Source organism: Mya arenaria, chromosome 11 (assembly GCF_026914265.1).
Source record: "Mya arenaria isolate MELC-2E11 chromosome 11, ASM2691426v1".
Classification (NCBI taxonomy): Eukaryota; Metazoa; Mollusca; class Bivalvia; order Myida; family Myidae; genus Mya; species Mya arenaria.
In genome coordinates, this window is record NC_069132.1 from 19241729 (window position 1) to 19262390 (window position 20662).

Consider the following 20662-nt stretch of genomic DNA (forward strand, 5'->3'; position numbering starts at 1 on the left):
TTTCCGTTCCTTCTGTTTCCAATGAATAACTGAAGAATGCTATGGCCCCGAAACCTCAAACTTGATGGGCAGAATGCTAATGACCAGCAGAGGAACCCTATTGATTTTGAGGTCAGTGAGTCAATGGTCAATGTTGTGGTGACCTTTCACCAAAAGTCGGTTTTCAATCAATTACTGAAGAACGCTTAGGCCCAGAGACGAGTTAACACCCACCTCATCCTGCAGTGATTTCCATGTACATACTTTGCTTATAAATGTTTCAGATCAATATTTCCAAACTTAATTGAAAGGTAGGGAAGGTCATCATGAGAATATGTTACAAGGCTATCTGTCCATACAGGTACAAGGACTAATGGCTTATTTTGCAAAAGGCATTTGTCACGTTCATGTGACAGCTCTTGTTATCAATGGGAATTCAAACAGAAATGTGGAGTTCTATGGAAAATTTGTTCTCTGGTCTCAAAGGCCAAGATCAGACTCAGAGGTCATGTACAGTATTAACTTCACTTCCATACTTCTTGTCTAAGCCAAAATATTTGTTTTCTTAAATGGGATTTAAAGCTGTATTTCACACCAAATTTGTACTTTATAATCTGTAAATGTCACAGGTCAATGTTCCACGATATGGACTTCACACCTGGGGCATTTGTCCTATTCCTGCGACAGCTCTTTTTTTGTTTTATTGTACAGTGCTATCAACATTTTTGAAATGGCTGAAGTTAAAATGGGCATGTGTGCTGCCAACGAAAAACGCAGAAGTAAATCTTAAATGAAATATATAAATATGTTTTCTCCACGGGTCTTTAATGAATGTTACAATGTCGAACAGTCTGAAGAATCACATTAATCACATCTATCAGCTTTGGTTGCAAGTTGGATGAGGTCATTTAGGAGAGTCCATCATCATTGTTGCCTTTTGGGAGAGTCAATCATTGTTGTGGCTTTTGGGAGAGTCAATTCATGTTGTGGCCTTTGGGAGAGTCAATCCATGTTGTGGCCTTTTGGGAGAGTCAATCATTGTTGTGACTTAAGAGTGAGTCCATCATCGTTGTGGCCTTTTGGGAGAGTCCATCATTGTTGTGGCCTTTTGGAAGAGTCCATCATTGTTGTGGCCTTTGGGAGAGTCAACCCATGTTATGACCTTTTGGGAGAGTCAATCATTATTGTGGCCTAAGGGAGAATCCATTATCGTTGTTGCCTTTTGGGAGAGTCCATCGTTATTGTGGCCTTTTGGGAGAGTCAATCATTGTTGTGTCTTTTTGGGAGAGTCCATCATTGTTGTGGCCTTTTTGGAGAGTCCATCATTGTTGTGGCCTTTTGGGAGAGTCAATCGTTGTTGTGGCCTTTTGGGAGAGGCAACATCGTTGTGGCCTTTAGGGAGAGTCAATCATTGTGGCCTTTTGGAGAGTCAATGTTGTGGCCTTTCATTAGAGTCAATAATTTTTGTGCCGATTTGGGAGTCAATCATTGTTGTGGCCTTAGGGAGAGTCCATCATCATGGTGGCGTTAGGGAGAGTCAATCATTGTTGTGGCCTTTTGGGACAGTCTATCATTGTTGTGGCATTTTGGGACAGTCAATCAATGTTGTGGCCTTAGGGAAAGTCCATCATGGTTGAACAAAATATATCACCACCATACATGCCATATTTTCTGGAGACCATTCAGGGGGATTTGTTCGAAAAGCTGAAAATTCAGGGGGATTTTGGTAGTATTCAGGTTTTTTTTTAGCAGATCTAATTCGGCAAAATTTCAAAGTATTTTAAGACCCAAGTACGAAAAATACAAATTGCCATAATTTTGAAAGGCTCCCGAGGGGATTATGTCCAGAATTTAAAGGGGTTTGGGTCACATACCAGGGGATTTTCATCATCGCCATGTAGCACTACGGGCATGGCGCACGTGCCAATTCACCTTGTTTACCCCTTTTTCCAGCACTTCCTCTGTATTTTTATGAGACACAGCCATATTGCATAATAAAAGCACTCACTTGAAAAATAGAATACTTCATAGAAAAATATGTTTCAGAGACAATTTAATAGGCTTACCTTCCTCTAAAATTGGATACAAAATCTACTGCCTATTATCATAAATGATGACTTTCAGACTAATAGAGAGAATGGAATGAATTATCAATATTTTCATTTCAATTCCCAAATAGTCAGATTTGTTTTCTTTTGATAAAAAGCAAATGCATAATTTATTGTTTAAGTTCATAAACATATCTTCTTTTGGCATTCATCAAAAAATAAAAACATCACCACCATAATAAATAAACAAGTCATTTCATCCGAATTGTCTACTTTCAGTTTCTCTTCTGAAGTTCTGTTTTTTTTTCCGATATTTGCGATGAAGGTCAATGTCATGTATGTAAACATGTAAGTGATGCAAAACAAAGAACAGCATTGTCTATTGATTATTTTAATCCTTTTCTTTACCGAATAATTCACTGTCACCTTTAAATTATTAATTCTTTTGATGACAATGGCACATGTTTTGAAGAATTCTTTTCTTTAATTTGTTACATCCTCTCTGATTGGATAAAAATTATAGTTAAACCAATGATAAATCGACCTTTTATCTCACCAGTCTAATATTGACATTTCTTTCGCAAATTCTGTCAGTTTCAATCAAAACAATGCATGAAATGTGCCTTGCTGATTTATTAAGTGTCACCCAATAGTTGTTGTTAAAACACACCATCAGTTGATAATCCAATTAAGCTTCAGGACAGGAAGGGCAGTAAACAGGCAGACCGGGATACCGGGGGATGGGTCGAAATTCCGGGGGATTTTTTCCCCCTCTGGGGGATATGGCATGTATGCACCACTTTTAATGTAAGGGGCTAAACTATGTACTGTCAACAATTGGAGAATTTTGACTGTTATACTAACTGACAATAAATAAATAAGCTGTTAAGGGGGTATAACTCTTGTGTAACTAGAGATATTTCGATCAATTGAGAATCAAAACTTACCTTGATATAGGGGCCATAACAACTTCAGTTTAATCAAGGTTGGATGGTAAATACCTTTCTTATTGTCTGCAGAAGAAAACCAACTTAACATTAATGTTAATCTGGTGTTACTGGAGCGATTCATCTTACAACCAATTTGACCTTTACATTATGTTTATCATAAGCATGTTAAGACTTAAATTATTGTTTTCAAAAGAAATAAACCATTAAAGGGACTGTACACCAGATTGGCACCTAAAAGTTTTTTTTCTGTAACATTAAACAACTTTCCAGATTAACTTTACATATTTTATTGGTTTTCAATGTATAACATTAAAACACATGCTTGTTATTCAATTATGAGTAACACGAATTGGTGTCCTTGCAACTGTGTTCATTAATGACACTAGCTGTTTACATAGGCCCTTTGAGATTCAAACATTTGATTCTCTTGCTTGCATTTGTTGATCATGAACTTTCTAGCAAGTATACTATGTAAATCATTTAACACATTGCACATTGGTCAGCTTGAAGAAGCACTTCAACAAATCCTCTGTATTCAGATCATGGACCTCTTAAAACCCAGTAATGCATGGTATTGGTATGTTGTAAGACCATTTATCCTCACTGAAGATCTGTAATGGTTTAACCAAATCATTTCATCTCTTCTTGTTAACCATTGCCATGATCAGTTCCAACTTCGTTGCCAGGTTACGACCTTCAATCTGTTCAAGGTCAAGTTCACGGAATGTCCCACCGAGGTTAAGCCATTTAGGATCAACAAGAGATGAGAGACTGGGGTCAAGGTTACCCGAACTGTCTATTTTTAAAAACACATGTAGGCCTGATGTTGGTCCACTTCGTACAGATAACATCCTGAAATTAAATAACGAGATGGAAAGAGAGTAATAGTACAAGATCATGAGTAAGTTTTCATGGAAATGATGCTAGCAATTCTTTATAACAAATTATTTTAATTTCTGTACATGTTTTTATCATGATTTTTTTACACATCATTGCAGATTTTATCAGTAAAAGACAAGCTCTCTAGTTCGTGACCAGTTTTCTAGTGTGTATATAAGTTCAGCATTAATGCCATCAATAAACACCACAAACGCAGTCTGTGCTAGAATTATATGAACATACTTTTCATTTATCTATTTATTATGTCATGTGATGAAATCCTAAGAAATGAATCTATTCTTACATGATGCTAAGACTACCATTCCAACTTACCTGTCATTGTAAGGAGCAACCAGCTGAAGTCTACCATCCTAACTTACCTGTCATTGTAAGGTGCAACCAGCTGTAGTCTACCATCCCAACTTACCTGTCATTGTAAGGTGCAACCAGCTGAAGTCTACCATCCCAACTTACCTGTCATTGTAAGGAGCAACCAGCTGTAGTCTACCATCCCAACTTACCTGTCATTGTAAGGAGCAACCAGCTGTAGTTTACCATCCCAACTTACCTCTCATTGTAAGGTGCAACCAGCTGAAGTCTACCATCCCAACTTACCTCTCATTGTTAGGAGCAACCAGCTGAAGTCTACCATCCCAACTTACCTGTCATTGTAAGGAGCAACCAGCTGAAGTCTACCATCCCAACTTACCTCTCATTGTTAGGAGCAACCAGCTGAAGTCTACCATCCCAACTTACCTCTCATTGTTAGGAGCAACCAGCTGAAGTCTACCATCCCAACTTACCTCTCATTGTTAGGAGCAACCAGCTGAAGTCTACCATCCCAACTTACCTGTCATTTTAAGGAGCAACCAGCTGAAGTCTACCATCCCAACTTACCTGTCATTGTAAGGTGCAACCAGCTGAAGTCTACCATTCCAACTTACCTCTCATTGTTAGGAGCAACCAGCTGAAGTCTACCATCCCAACTTACCTCTCATTGTAAGGTGCAACCAGCTGAAGTCTACCATCCCAACTTACCTCTCATTGTTAGGAGCAACCAGCTGAAGTCTACCATCCCAACTTACCTCTCATTGTTAGGAGCAACCAGCTGAAGTCTACCATCCCAACTTACCTCTCATTGTTAGGAGCAACCAGCTGAAGTCTACCATCCCAACTTACCTGTCATTGTAAGGTGCAACCAGCTGAAGTCTACCATTCCAACTTACCTGTCATTGTAAGGAGCAACCAGCTGAAGTCTACCATCCCAACTTACCTGTCATTGTAAGGAGCAACCAGCTGAAGTCTACCATCCCAACTTACCTGTCATTGTAAGGTGCAACCAGCTGTAGTCTACCATTCCAACTTACCTGTCATTGTAAGGTGCAACCAGCTGAAGTCTACCATCCCAACTTAACTGTCATTGTAAGGTGCAACCAGCTGAAGTCTACCATTCCAACTTACCTGTCATTGTAAGGTGCAACCAGCTGTAGTCTACCATTCCAACTTACCTGTCATTGTAAGGTGCAACCAGCTGTAGTCTACCATCCCAACTTACCTGTCATTGTAAGGAGCAACCAGCTGTAGTCTACCATCCCAACTTACCTGTCATTGTAAGGAGCAATCAGCTGTAGTTTACCATCCCAACTTACCTCTCATTGTTAGGAGCAACCAGCTGTAGTCTACCATCCCAACTTACCTGTCATTGTAAGGAGCAACCAGCTGAAGTCTATCATCAAAACTTACCTCTCATTGTTAGGAGCAACCAGCTGTAGTCTACCATCCAAACTTACCTGTCATTGTTAGGAGCAACCAGCTGTAGTCTACCATCAAAACTTACCTGTCATTGTTAGGAGCAACCAGCTGTATAGAGGAGGCACAGGCAAACCCCTCCATCTCTCCAACACCGCTACACCCATTGTAACTGAGTACCTGCCAGCCAATCAACCGTGCTAGGTTCTGGGATAGCGCTATGTGATGCTGCGACACCTGATAATATTCACACAGTGATAAACAAAGAAGACAGGTATTTTCAGTGCACTCGAATGAACACTTAAAACAGGTTACATTCTACAAATAGTTTTGACTTGGTTAGTTTTTGCATTCATGTTTAAAAAGAAACTTACGATTCTGCTGCAACTTGAGCATTGTTGTGGTAGTGATATATAAAACCCCCCAACATATATCTGAAGACAAACTTATTTAAACTCTTGAATAGGGCCATCCTTGCTATTAAATAAATATGGGGCATGCAGTGAAGTGACAATGAGTGTTATGAAGCCATTGCACATGTTCGTACCTGCCAGCGGATAATATCCTCCACCTCTTTCTCCTGGAAGGAGAGTTTAAGCGTACGTCTGTCCTTTGTCGTCACCAGGATACCATCCACACCAATCTCCAGGTCCAGTGACTGCCACGTCACCCTGAAATGTCACATCATGACACGTTCTTGAGACCCCAGGTAGTAGGGCCTATATTGAAGCTTTACTCTCCAGCTCTTTCTACAGTGTTTTAGATATACATGTTCTTTAAAATGTTATTGGAAAATAGCTCAGAAGGATAAAAGTCTATATAATCTCTTCATCTATACCATACCTCATTGAAACATATTGAAATTTTGCTAGCAAACTTTATATACCTTCTACAAGGCATTTTTGTGACACATTTATCAATACTATGAATTTGATGTCATCTTCTTCAATGTAATCTGCTGAAATAATTTATGAAAAAATTCCATTGAAGTGAAAAAGTTCTACAGCACACAGAACTGCATTTCATGTATTGGATGTAAAACCTGTATGTTGAATACATGAAATATTCTGGATATAAAGATTTATACACATACAGTAAAACTGTGATCGGTCAGGGCATGGGACCGAGCCAAAACCTCGAGGGAACCAATGTTTCGAACAACCTGAATTACAACTTTCCAGTCAGTTATGAAATATCTTTCAGTGTATTTTAAGTTTGAAGACGTCAAACCGACTGTTTACTAAGACACCGATGATGTGTTGTGTTGTGGAAATCGCTCATATGTTCAAAGGCTGTCGTATACTAAATGTAAAATGTAAAAGATATCAATAAATGAATAAATAGAAATGTTTATTTTTACAAAATTGCCATATAGCAAAGCAAAGTGACAAGAAGGAATTCTTTTCAGAGATTCCGATGTTGGATCGATATGGTAGTGTTTATTCATATTTTTAATACCCATTTACATTTCTCACAATTAACTTCTCGTCATTAACGTCTCAAATGCTCTTATCAACTACTTTCGGTCATGCGTAAACAGTGATAAACAGTTTTTCACACCTTATCAAATTGCCTTTCAACTGTCATTGCGATTTTCACAACTTTCGAAAGTTTTAACAGCAATTGTTTGTTTATTTTGGAACACGCGTTTGGAAAAAAGTGTGAAATTATTATCTCGAGGGAGCCATTAGGTTTTGTGCATGATTTGTGTACTTGGGACCGACTATTTTGCTCAACTCCTCAACATATTTAGGTTTTGATGCAGCGTAGGTATATTTTATATAAAAAGAGAAGGAAAAATGTTCAGGACCAAGCTTCCACCTTGAAGGACCGCTGGTTCTCGAACGACTGCTTGTTCGAACGAACGCAGTTTTACTGTACAACTGAACTAATTATGAGCAATAATTTCTGTCTCTAGAAACAATAACAGAATCTAACATTAACTAAGTGTAAATAGGTGTCAAATGTATATCTTCTTCTTGATTTTTCCCATAGTACATGCATATCAAACTGAATTTCACAGTTTGAACAGTTTTTCAGCATGTATCCAAAACCCAATCCCAGATTATAGCACTACACCTTCGGGGTAAACTATGCATGCTGTGACAGATGTATTTGATTCATCATAACCCATAAATGCTTGATCCTTCAGGAAGATATATATATGGTGGTACATGTACATAAATGTCTACCTCCATGCTGAATCATCCAATTGAATCCTGAATGGAGAATGATAACACATAATTACAAATTTAGCTTCCTTCCTTAACTTTTATATAATGAACAATACTATTTCAATTAGCTAAATACCAATTAAAGCAAGTACTATAATTGCTTTACTATGGAAGAATATGTGAACAAGTGTAAGTAAGCAATATACATGCACAACAATATTAAGGGGTGGGGGAATGGGGGTGTTAAGTCTTTTTAGGTTGTGGGGCATAGACAGAATTCCATCCTGGTTAGACATACCCTGCCTATAACAAACATATACCATGGCTATAACAAACATAAACCATGGCTATAACAAACATATACCCTGGCTAAAGCAAACATATCCCCTAGCTATAACAAACAGTTACTCTGGCTATAACAAACATACCCTGGCTATAACAATCAGATATCCTGGCTATTACAAAGATATACCCTGTCTATAACAAACATACCCTTGCTATAACAATCAGATATCCTGGCTATTACAAACATATACCCTGACTATAACAAACAGTTACTCTGGCTTTAACAAACATACCCTGGCTGAAACAATCAGATATCCTGGCTATAACAAACATACCCAGGCTATAACAATCAGATATCCTGGCTATTACAAACATATACCCTGACTATAACAAACAGTTACTCTGGCTTTAACAAACATACCCTGGCTGAAACAATCAGATATCCTGGCTATACCAAACATACCCAGGCTATAACAATCAGATATCCTGGCTATTACAAAGATATACCCTGGCTATAACAAACATACCCTTGCTATAACAATCAGACATCCTGGCTATTATAACATATACCTGGGTTATAACAAACATATACCCTGGTTAAAGAAACATATACCCTGGCTATAACAAACAGTTACTCTGGCTATAACAAACATACCCTGGCTATAACAAACATATATCATGGCTATAACAAGCATATACCTTGGCTGTAACAAACATAAGTGTTTAGCCCTATCACATGCAATCTCTGTTAAACATTCCTCCCTGAACACTATTAGTGGTAAGGTGGGAGATCAAATCTGTGATCTCTGGGTTGACTAGAGTTTCTTCCAAAAGACCAATTTAATAAAATGTAAGATACAACAAAGTTTTACCTCATGCCCTCGTATCCGTTGGATGTGATAATGATCTTGACGTTGGATTGAAGAGGACTGTTGAGACACGACCAGTGTGCCATGATTTGGGGGTCGGGAATCTCCCCTGCCAGACGGTCAATCACTGACATCGTTCTGAAATAAACAGTTCAAGGTCAAATACTTACAAACCATATAAGAACATTCAATTCACACAGCACGATTTTCACTTAATATTCTATGGAACAAGCTAGATGCAATTTGCCACTGGGAGGTTCATTTATATTTTTTAAGAGCTTCAGTTGAAAAGTCTGATAGATGATCCATTATGGTTGTATCAAATATAAAACTATTCCAACCTTTGTCTCAACACCTCATGCCTGGCTTGCTTGATTATCTGTTCAAGCAAAGTCTCACTGAAATAAACACATGACAGTCAGTATCTAAAATGAACGAAAGCATACATGTACCAAAACAAAACATAAAATTGTTTGTATCGTTTCATTAATGATTAAATTTACTTCTATAAAATATTTCCATTGCATTTGGCATTGCCATTTAACACATCAGTTTAATCCATGCAAGTGGTTCTTCTTATTGTGACATATATAACTTCAATGTAAGAACTGATTTCTTTATGCCATGACTATTGAGTCCTCACACTATGTTGATGATTAACTTCATGTATATTCCTATCACCAGTCTCACCCTGACCTGTCGCTCATCTCCTTGAGATCTGACCGGGACATGGCTGTGGGTCCAGCAAGGCGTCATCGCTTGCTCATGCCAAAGGGTGCTGTGACAGGGTGGGGGGCTGCGAGGTGTAAGGTCCGATGGTGGACCTCCCGGAGTAGCTGGTGAAGTGAGTGCTCCAATACATGCTTGTGGTCCATCTTGCCAGAATGTGGACCTGTCTGCAGAAATTGTGGTGGAGAAAATTATGTTTGAATATTTTACCAAAATATGGGGTTTGGGTGGCAAAAAGTACTCTCCTTCAAAACACAGTGACACTATTAAATTGCTGTAATATCTGAACTGGTGTGTAATTTCACATTTAAAGCTTTAAAATATGAAATTATATGACTAGGGTATAAGAGGTTAATAATATCTGTTGTTTGCACCTTTTTATCTCCCTTTCCTGTTGAATGGCACAAAACTATGGACAGCTGAACACCAGGAAATATCTGAAAACAGGATAAATGGACTAGTCATTTCAGCACTTACCTGTACAGGATAAATAATGGAAATGAGTGTGTACAACATCTATATCTGACAGAAAATAACATTAATTTCAGTTAAACACAAAAATTTCTTTAGATGTTAGGGTAAATAAAGTAGAGGCAAACGATGATCTTGCTTTCACTATTCCATTACAGGCTACACATACATTTGTGATGATCTGGTTACTGACAACAACATGTGGCACATTGCTCTTTAGTTGCACCGCCTCCCGAGCAAGCTGCAAACAGAATTGTTAATTTCATTTACTCAGCAATATAACTGTCAGAAAGAAAATTAATTAATCATTAATCCTTTCAGTAAAAGTTGTTTTGATTAATTACCATGTGCAGTCTAAATGCCAATTGGACCAAATTTCAAACCTTAAAAGTTTTGTTTAAAAAAATAAGCCTAACAAATCTGCACTACTTTTCTACCTGTGCAAAAAGCTCCTTGCAGAAGAGGACGTTCTGAGCTCTATCCAGTCGACTCTGCCAGTGGGCATTGAGAGGGGTGCGTCCAAACCCGTCTGGAACCTGCAGTGTCACACTCATCAGGTCCATCGAGTCTTAAACAAAATAAATGGCGTCTTATATCTACATAACAGTCCTGTTATACCTTACTAGACAGCCTAAAGAAGGTAGAAAACTGATGGCCAATCAACACAGAAAATACAGTCTATTAACTTAACATAATTATTAAAAGTAAAAGAAAGTAAAGTACAATCTAAACTATGTCAACAAACCTGGGACAGACTTGATCTCTAGTTGTAGGTAGGAAGAACCCTCCAGTTCACTTGGAATAACCACCTGCAGGGGGTACTGTTGGGCAGTGCTTCCCTCCTGGTCTGATGGTAGACTAGTGGTTTTGGTCACTTCAAATGTTCCCCCTTGCCAGAACCTCGACCCAGCTGTACAAAATAACAATAAAGTCATTTACATAGCAACAGCATCTGTGTGGTTTACCAAATGCAGTTATTAAATAATCAGCTTACCTACAATAAAATGAAGCTGTTAAATTTACAACTTTAGTTTTTAAAGCCCTCTTTGTACTATCACACTCTTAATTGATACACACATAAAGAACTTTAATACCAGAAACTCATAACTTAGTTACTAGCCTGATCTGTAGCTTAGGTCACCGATGATGGAGTTGCCAACCTTCTTCAGTCTCCAGTTCTGGCGTAGCTTGAGCAGCTCGATGTGGAACTTGTCATGGGAACTAACCCCGCCCTTTTCCTCCTGTGACTGCTTCAGGCGCTCAGCACCACTTATAAGCACACTGGCTGCTGTGTTTAAACCCTGCAAATTGATGAATCAGTTTAATGACATGTGGATAATAAGTACTTTTATATACTTGAAGTATGTACGATCTAAAATGCCTGTTCAATGAATTCAAGGCCTGACAGATTATCAATATCACTCAAGCTTTCTAAGAATGTTCCATTGTGTGTACTATTGACATTTAGAGCTATCAAAGAAGTGATGACTCAATGGGTTTTTTTGGCCCCAAAGTTGCCCCATTCCCCTCCTAAAAAAGAATATATTTTTTCCCTATCCAGGTAAAAAAATCCCCTTTGATTTTTTTTGAGGAGCATTGATCACTCAACAATTAGCAAATGTATCAATATAGTGCCATTCATAAACATGTTGATAGGTTTGTATTGATAAAAGGTTTTGAAACAAGTTGAACATTATATGAATCATGTTAGTATTTTCCCCCTTAATGCCAAAACAGCGCTATTTTTCCCCTATCACAGGGCGCCGCCACCATTCCCTTGAAAGTAGAAAAAAACAAACTGTGACAACTCCAGCATGCCACCTTGACACAGGATGGTATTGACCGATTCAGCAAAGTATTGAAATAAAAATAAAAATAAAAGTTTAACGACTTTATCAAGGCTGGTAATTCTTCCATTTAAATCTTCAAAATTGCCACTGTTAAACTGATGCAAAATGCTTCATTCAATGTTTACTGTGGTTGTTATACATTATTATGAACCAGTCAATTGTAACCACTGCCCCCCAGGTCCAGGGGTATGCCTAGGATAGCCGGGGAAATGGGCCGGGTTTTTACCTTTCAAGTGGCCCTGCAGTGCCGGGTGAATGCGGTGGTTTTAACTTCGGGCAAAATATAGCGGGGAATTTGCCTTACCTAGCCTCCCTGGGGTGTGGGGGAATTTGACCATCAGTCCGACCCCGGGGGGCAGAGATTTTACCCGGGGTTTGCTGGACCGAAAGTCAAAGTCCCGGCTATTCCCCGGACCTTTGGGGGGGGGGGGGGCGTGGTTACAATTGACTGGTGCATTATAGTAACACTTAACATTTGCTATGAACTCAGTTCTTACAATGTGAAACTATGCATAATTTTTTTTTCAATCAAAGTATAAATTAAGAAATTTAATAACATACAGCATCTTATTTTTTTTATGGATATCTAAGTTTATAGTGTAACTTGGATTGCCATGCCTGCCTACAGAGCCCTAATACCAACCACTTTCACACTGGATGCCACAATTAATCAACATTTGAAGCATTCTTCGTATAATATTTCATTTAACAAATTGTATAATATTTCATTTAACGAAATACAAAAACCAGTCAATCTGCATGCAAATTCTTAAAGTGAGTTAATAAACATGTATTAAAATATAACAGCAGGCAGCAGACAACTATTTCATATCATGCATTTTTTCCAAATAGCTACCGACGTAGGCGTGTTTTGTTTGGAGGTGTTTTTTTTGTTGTTTTTTTTTTGGGGGGGGGGATTCTGGAGGAAAAAAGTGTGTCCGATACACAGTGATTTACAGTATGCCTTTTTTGTAGATTTTCATATTTCTGTCGATTAATGTTTTATGGCTGACATTCAATTTTGAACCACTTGCCCATTTTGAGGGGGGGCTTTTGAACGGGGGGCTTTTGATAGGGGGGGCTTTTGAACGGGGGGCTTTTGATAGGGGGGGCTTTTGAGTGTACCCCCATTCAATAGCTCCGCCTCCTGGTGATGTTTCACTATTTGACTCTCCCTAATTATTGGATTAAAAGATGACCAATTATGAAAACACAGGTCATCTGCTCATTATACAAATACACAATAAGCTGTCATATAACACGGACAACACACATGGGATGATGAAAGGGCAGTATAGCATAGTCAATGGGGCAGCATGGTGACACGGGAACACTATTATCATCATAAGTATTACATAATTTGTCTCAATTATGACAGCGGATTAAGGGCTGCCGATCTTTCATGATTATTTCAATAGTAAAAAGGGCACTAACGGGATAGATGGTGCTAATAGAGCATTAGTGAAAAAGGCACTACCCAAAAAGGGGGCAGGGCGGTAAGAAAATAGGCACGGGAGGACCGCCCTCAAAAAACAGGCTAGCTGTAGCACTGTCATGTATTTAGATAATGGAATTCTTGAGTGCTTGAAAATGTTACTGCCATGATTGAATTGTATGTCCTATCAAAACTGGTTATACAGAGTTTTACTATGGAATGAATATATATGTCGTATCTAAAACTGCACAAGTTTTAGATCATAAATGGTGTTATCTATTGACTAAATCAATAGCTTCTGAACATCTAGTTTTAACAGGAAGGTCAACTTAAAGAGTACATGGTTATGAAATTTATTTTAATGTTTAAGAAAAAAAAGGTTTAATATCATAATGTCTGGATGGTGTCTTTAACAAGAATTTCCATTATATGGTAAAAGGTCAAGGTATGGATTTTGAAAAATAAATGGAGAATATGATTACAATATTAAACCCATATACAGGGATAAAAACAAAATGCATGGAAGGAAAATGACACATTTTATATGGATTTTAAAATCAAAACATTAACCCAACTGTATCATGCAACTAGCTTTAAACAAGATACACAACCTGATTTTGTTTCATATATAGTAAAGCCAATTTCCACATGAAAATCCCTGTCCAATTATAAGCAATTACATACGCTATTCTAACATGAACTGATACAGATGTCTACATGTCAATGCCATAATTCAAAATGCTAGTAACTTGCATGGGCATGAACTGGATTACAAAACCAGTCAGAAAACCAGAATAAAGGTTTATTACTTACGCCACATATTGACTGAAGACTTATAGCCTTTAATAAAATAGCATATAATCAAGAAATTACATACGATCATACTTGCATACACATGAACATCATCTAGTATAAAAACATCATGACAATGAGTAATAAATTAAAATCACACTCTAAAGCTCAAACTGAATAGTGTCTGTTTGATAAATCATAGAACAGAAATGAAATCTTCACCCATGTATTGCATCAAAGCTTTTGTAACACTGAACTACAGAATCTACTTTGTAAGAGTACACAAGTTATTACAATAGAGAGAGGGAGTATGATCTGACAACATCTAAGGCATAATGAAATATGCCACCCAACCATACCTTTTTCTTGGCCAAGAGTTGCAGAGCAGATTTTGGTTCTGAGGTATCCTGCTGGACCTGTACTATAGCCATGTACTTCTTCTCTTTTGCAATGTTTAATACATCCAACAATACTCCAATCTCTGTAAGTGATGTCCTGTTGGAAAGTATTTACAGGTTTTTAATTATTTCGCAAAATAACAGCTGCACTAAAAATCCTTCTTTATATACCAATTGATTCATGTGTACGAGCCTGGAAAGGCAAATCTAGACAAATTACAGGTAGGATCATCAACCTGAGATGTTTTTCTGTGATTTTGAATATTGCATTTGGCTATTATTGATTATGTTTATTGTTGTTTTCTTAAATGAAAAAATACTTCACCAAATATTTTTCAACTTTTAAACATGGGATTGTGCTACATATGACCAATTGTCTCAAATTTCATTGATTACAAATATCTCACTTGAGTTTGTTGCGCACATTGTCCCAGGGCCAGAGTGAGGGCTGGAAGGCGGACTCCTCCTTCTCTGTTGTCCCCTCCTCAGATGTCTGCTTACCTTCGATACCCTCATCCTCCTCACCAAAATCGATCTTCTGGGCACTCTTTGCCAAACATTCTGACATTGACAATGGGCTGAAAAAGTGATCAATCAGGCTGATTGATTTAACTTTTTTTCATTTTTTTAAAGTTTGCTTAAAAAGTAACCACTATCCCTATGCACCTTTGTCAAAGTCAGATTGCAAACCAACTGTTTGAACTCTTATGTACTAATTACTCCTTCATACTACAGTATGCAATAAATTAAAAACAAGCATCTTCCCTACGGATTGTCCTGTGACACTCATGGGTCAATGTAGTTGTACAGAGTCCCATACGGCTAATACTTGATTCAATATTACTTTGGATAAAATTAGTTAAATTAAAATGGGTGTCCCTGTATACAGGAAAATCCCTGGTTTGATTGCTTTCAATAACTAAGACAACACAGAAAGTGTCTTCAAATGTTTGATATTTCTTGGAAAAATGTTACTAAGAACCAGCTGCCTTGTTTGCTCAGTTGGTAGAGCGCCATGGATGGGTTCTGTATCATAGGCTCAAGTCTAGTCTGGACTTAATTGAATGATGTTATATTTTCTATGAGAAACAAATCTTGCATTGATTGCTAAAGAGTGGCTGTCAGGCAATCACACCAATTCAGAAGTGACTACATAAGAATTATATGATTTAAAAACAATAATTAACACATGACAACAGTGAATCAAAGCATGGTTATAACATCTCGAGACTGTTGGCTACTGTCCATCTTTATAGGTTTTGAAGCTGAACGGTTTGTGGTCTATAAAAAAAACAGGCTGAACATGCTGGATCTTCTATTTTTACATTTTCAGCGCATTGTTTGTACTCCTACACCATACATAATACATAATACATAATGGTTTAGTTCAACCAATTTTATTTTCTGAAACCGAACTTTTTCTTAAGTTGTTTAATGATAGTACACAACAACAGTCCTAAAAATAACCCACTTGGCTGAAGCCAGGGACAAATAAAAATGCTGTTGTACAAAAAGAAATTCCAATTTGTCTGCCTGAATTAGCAAGTTGTTTTTTGTATTCCAGTTTGTCTAGCTTTTTAAAATGCTAACATAATATATAAGACGAAGTACACAAAATGACTTCTTTGACTGGTTAACATGCGGATGGTTTTTTGTTTTGTTTTCTTTTTGGAATTGTCAATCTATAACAATCCGTTTATTTTATCATAAAACAAACAAAGGTTACAAATAACAAGCAATGTGGTAAGTAAATGGTATAGTATTTGAGGCGAATATTCAATATATAGCAATATATTTGATAAATTCATTTAGAAAGCGCAGGGAAATGCCTTTATTTGTAAAATGAGTTTGAAGCGTTATTAAATCATTATATAAATGGTGCATAATATTAATCGGTTTCGTTCTTCTTTCACACATATAGTAAGTCTTGTAAATACAATAAGAAACTTGACTTAGTACAATGTTAACAATATTATAATCTTTTTGGGTAATTTTATACCCCAGCACAATGTGCTTAATATTCTTAATATGTTTCTGTATTCCACATTTATTAAAGACTGTCTGAATATCGCTCCAAAAGGTCGACAATGCCTTACATGTAACAAAAAAGTGCTCATAATCTTCTACTTCATTGCAGAATATGCATAAGGGACAATCTTTCACTTTCCAGGTATATAAATTTAAATTTGTTGCTATAATATTATGTAATAAGTTTATTTTAAACTGTTTGACTTTATTGTCAACAATGGATTTATGAACTATGTAATACCAAGAGTTCCAGCAAATATGTTCTTGTAATCGTCTTTCCCAATAACCATGAATGTATGGCTTTTCATAGAATTGTTTGATATATATCTGATATATCTGTTTATTCGTCATGTTTTCTAGAGATTTGTCTTGACAACTAATTAAAAGTTTTGTTCTTACCACAGTCCTTGTAGATACATTTGTTCTTAAGGTTTCTTTCCAAGTGTTAGGTATTGCTTGTTTTAGCATATTCACTTCTGCTATCCAATTGTGTTTATACTTTAGCTTATCAAGAATAGTATTTGTGTCGATGTTGCCCGAATTTGATATAATGTCGTTGATGTAAAGTATGTTTGAATCGATCCAGTTTTTAAACAAAAGACTTTTATTTTTGAATTTTATGAATTTATTACCCCATATTATTTCTTTTCTAATATTGTAGTAAGTGTCGGGCTTTTTAGTTTGATTAATTGGCAGTTGTTTAAACTGTATCCATAATATAAGCAACTGTTTATAAAACAAAGTTATTTTGTTTATATTCGGCAGAGATTTAATAGTGTCTACATTCATATGGAATATAAGAAACTTTTTCCCAAATTGATCAAATATTAATGATGGTATGACTTTCCAGTTTGCATTTACTGTATTAGTTAGATAGTTTATCCATTTTAATCTCATTGTTTTAGAATAGTATCCAAAATCGGGCATGTCTAAACCTCCTTCAAGTTTGTTTCCAATAATTGTGTGCGTTTAATTTTTCCCTTTCACCACTCCAAAGAAATTCAAAGATCAAGGAATTAACAATCTTTATAATTGAATCAGGTGTTACAATGTTTTGAGCTAGATACACAAGTTTTGGCAAAAGTAAAGATTTTATGACCGTTATTTTGCCAAAGAAGGTGAGTTTTCGTTTATTCCAATTATTTATCAATTTTTTACATTTTTCTATTTTTTCATTCCAGCTTAAGTTCATACATTCATTTTTATCATTTCCAAATATACACCAAGTGATTTAACATTACACGATGTGAACTTTATATTATAACTACTATTTTCTTCGTTTCGTTTGCATTTGCCAATCCAAAGACCTTGTGTTTTGGCCTTATTTAATTTTAGTCCTGAATATTTTCCAAATTCATCAATGATATCAACAACTATTGGTATTTCATTATGGTTCTTTAAAAAACAGTTGTGTCGTCCGCAAGTTGAGTAACCTTTAGATGTTTTCCTTGTATTTTTAAACCTTCTTAGTTTTTATTTTTTCTCAATTTAGTTGACAATACTTCAACTACTATAATAAAGAGTAATGCAGAGAGAGGACAACCTTGCCGTATACCACGTTGTAATTGAAAAGAATCTGAGATCCATCCATTATTTGAAATTTTTGACGTAATTTTACTATAGTGTTTTCACCCATTTAAGAAATGACGGTTTAAATCCAAATTTATTCAAAATATCGAACAGAAAATGCCACTCAACTGTGTCATATGCTTTTTTAAAATCTAAAAATAGAATTGCGCCGTCTATATCGTATAAATACGTGTAATCAATTATATCGTCTATTTGCCTGATGTTGAAACATATATTTCTATTTTTTAAGTATCCTTGTTGATCTTGACTAATTATACTAGGTAAAACAGATTGAAGACGTTTTGCTAAGATTTTTGCTGCAATCTTATAATCAATATTTAACAAAGATATAGGTCGCCAATTTTCCAGATTTTCAGGATCTCCTTTTTTATATATTAAAGAAACAACGCTTTGTTATTGCGTAAAGGATAATTCACCTTTTGTATAGCAGTGATTTAACGCCGAGACAACAAGCGTTCCAATGATTTGCCAAAATGACTGATAAAACTCTATTGTAAGGCCATCAAGTCCAGGACTTTTGTTTGGTTTCATATCATTGAGTGCTTTTCTAGCTTCTTCATAAGAAATTTCTCCCTCACAATTTTCAGCTAATTTTGAGTCTAAAGTAAATTCTAAGTCGACTTCATTTACATACTGTTCATAATGCTCTTCGTCTTTAAGCCCTGATGTATACAGATCTTTATAAAAATTAACTTCAGCTTTGAGTATGTCTTCAGTTTGATGTAGTCTGGCTCCGTCTATCATCAATAAATTGATTACTTTCTTGCTTTGGCGCGATTTTTCAAGGTTTAGGAAATATTTCGAATTAGTTTCCCCTTTTTCAATGAAATCGACTTTTGAACGGATTTTGGCGCCTGTGGCTTTATTTATATATATACTATTTATTTCTCTCTCAAGAAAGGTGATACGTGAGGAAACATCAATGTCGGGGTTTTGATCTTTTAATTTGTATAAACTTTTTAATTCTACTTCTAGTTTACGTAGGTGGTTATGTTGATTTCTTGAAATTTGTTTTAAATATTCAATAGTTTTATTTTTGATTTCTATTTTGCAGAGTTCCCATTTTATATCAGGTTGAACATCTTGTTGAGACACTGCATTAAAAAGATTGTTTATAATAATTTTGTACTCGCTATCTTTAAGGAGGGAATTATTAAAATTCCAGTATCCGCGACCACGTTTATTTGGTATTTTAATCTTTAGCGAAGTAGCCATATGGTCGGTCGTTTGTATAATTGCAGGTCTAATATCTGTTGCATATATTTGTGGTACAAAATTAGTTTCAATAAGCCAATAATCTATTCTGCTTTTTTCGATGTCGTTTTTACGCCTCCACGTAAATTGTTTTTTATCTTTATTAAATAATTTCCAAATATCGCATAATCTATGTGATTTAATTAGATTTAATAAGTTTTTTACAGTTTTGATTTCAGACTTTTGCGTCCTGCTTATACGATCGCTTAAGTTTAATATGTCATTATAGGCACCGCCTATTATCTTAACTCGTGAGCTTTTTTCATACAAAATATTTGATATTTTGCTAAAAAAGTCATTTCTGTCTTTTTTACTGTTAGGGGCATATAAGTTCACAAAAGTGTATGAATTATCAAAAACGTCCAAATTTAATCAAATGTATCTGCCCTGTATATCGCATACTTTGTCTAAAATGTTAACTTGTAGTTCATTTCTGATCAATATCGAACAACCTTTACTATTCGACTCACCGTAACTATTTATCAATTTCCATTCAATAAATTCATCTTTAATTATTTGTTCGATCGTGTTTGTGAAATGTGTTTCTTGAAGAAAGGCAATATCTGCTTTTTGGTTTTTCAGCCATTGAATAACTCGAGCACGTTTACTACTATCTCTTAAACCTTGAACGTAAAGAGATATTATATGAATACTGCTTTGTGTTATTGTATTGTATAAATTAACCTATTAAAGAATATATATCTTTACATATAAAACCATATTATTAAGCTGGACATAATGTGATGTGTTGGTAAATAATAATAATATATGACACTGACGTATACGAAGTAGATATCTTGATTAACGAGTGTGAGGTCAAGTCCTATGGAAAGCATCCTTAACATAAAGAAAGCGAAATATGAAAAATGCTAAAGGAACCATACATGTATCAAATTCAAATACACAAAGGTTAAAAAACTTCAAATGAAGTAAAATAAATATGCATAGAAATGGTATATCTAGATATCCATTGAAAATATCGTGTACAAACATAAATAAAATCCGATAGTAAGGCTAATGTATGTAACTGTTATATAATTAAACAAATATGATATATAAATATCAATATGTTCTGACAGGACAACTATTTTCGAAAGCAATTGTATACAATGCAGTCTAGTATTTATATGATTATATTCCACGCACGACGTAACAATCGATACAGTTTTTGGACATCTCATG

General features: G+C 35.9%; 1 pseudogene; it reads right to left on the reverse strand.

Annotated features, from left to right (window-relative positions):
* Positions 1-3279: 3279 nt before the first annotated feature.
* Positions 3280-15643, reverse strand: LOC128208388 (mediator of RNA polymerase II transcription subunit 17-like; annotated as a pseudogene).
* Between the last annotated feature and the right edge of the window lie 5019 nt (positions 15644-20662).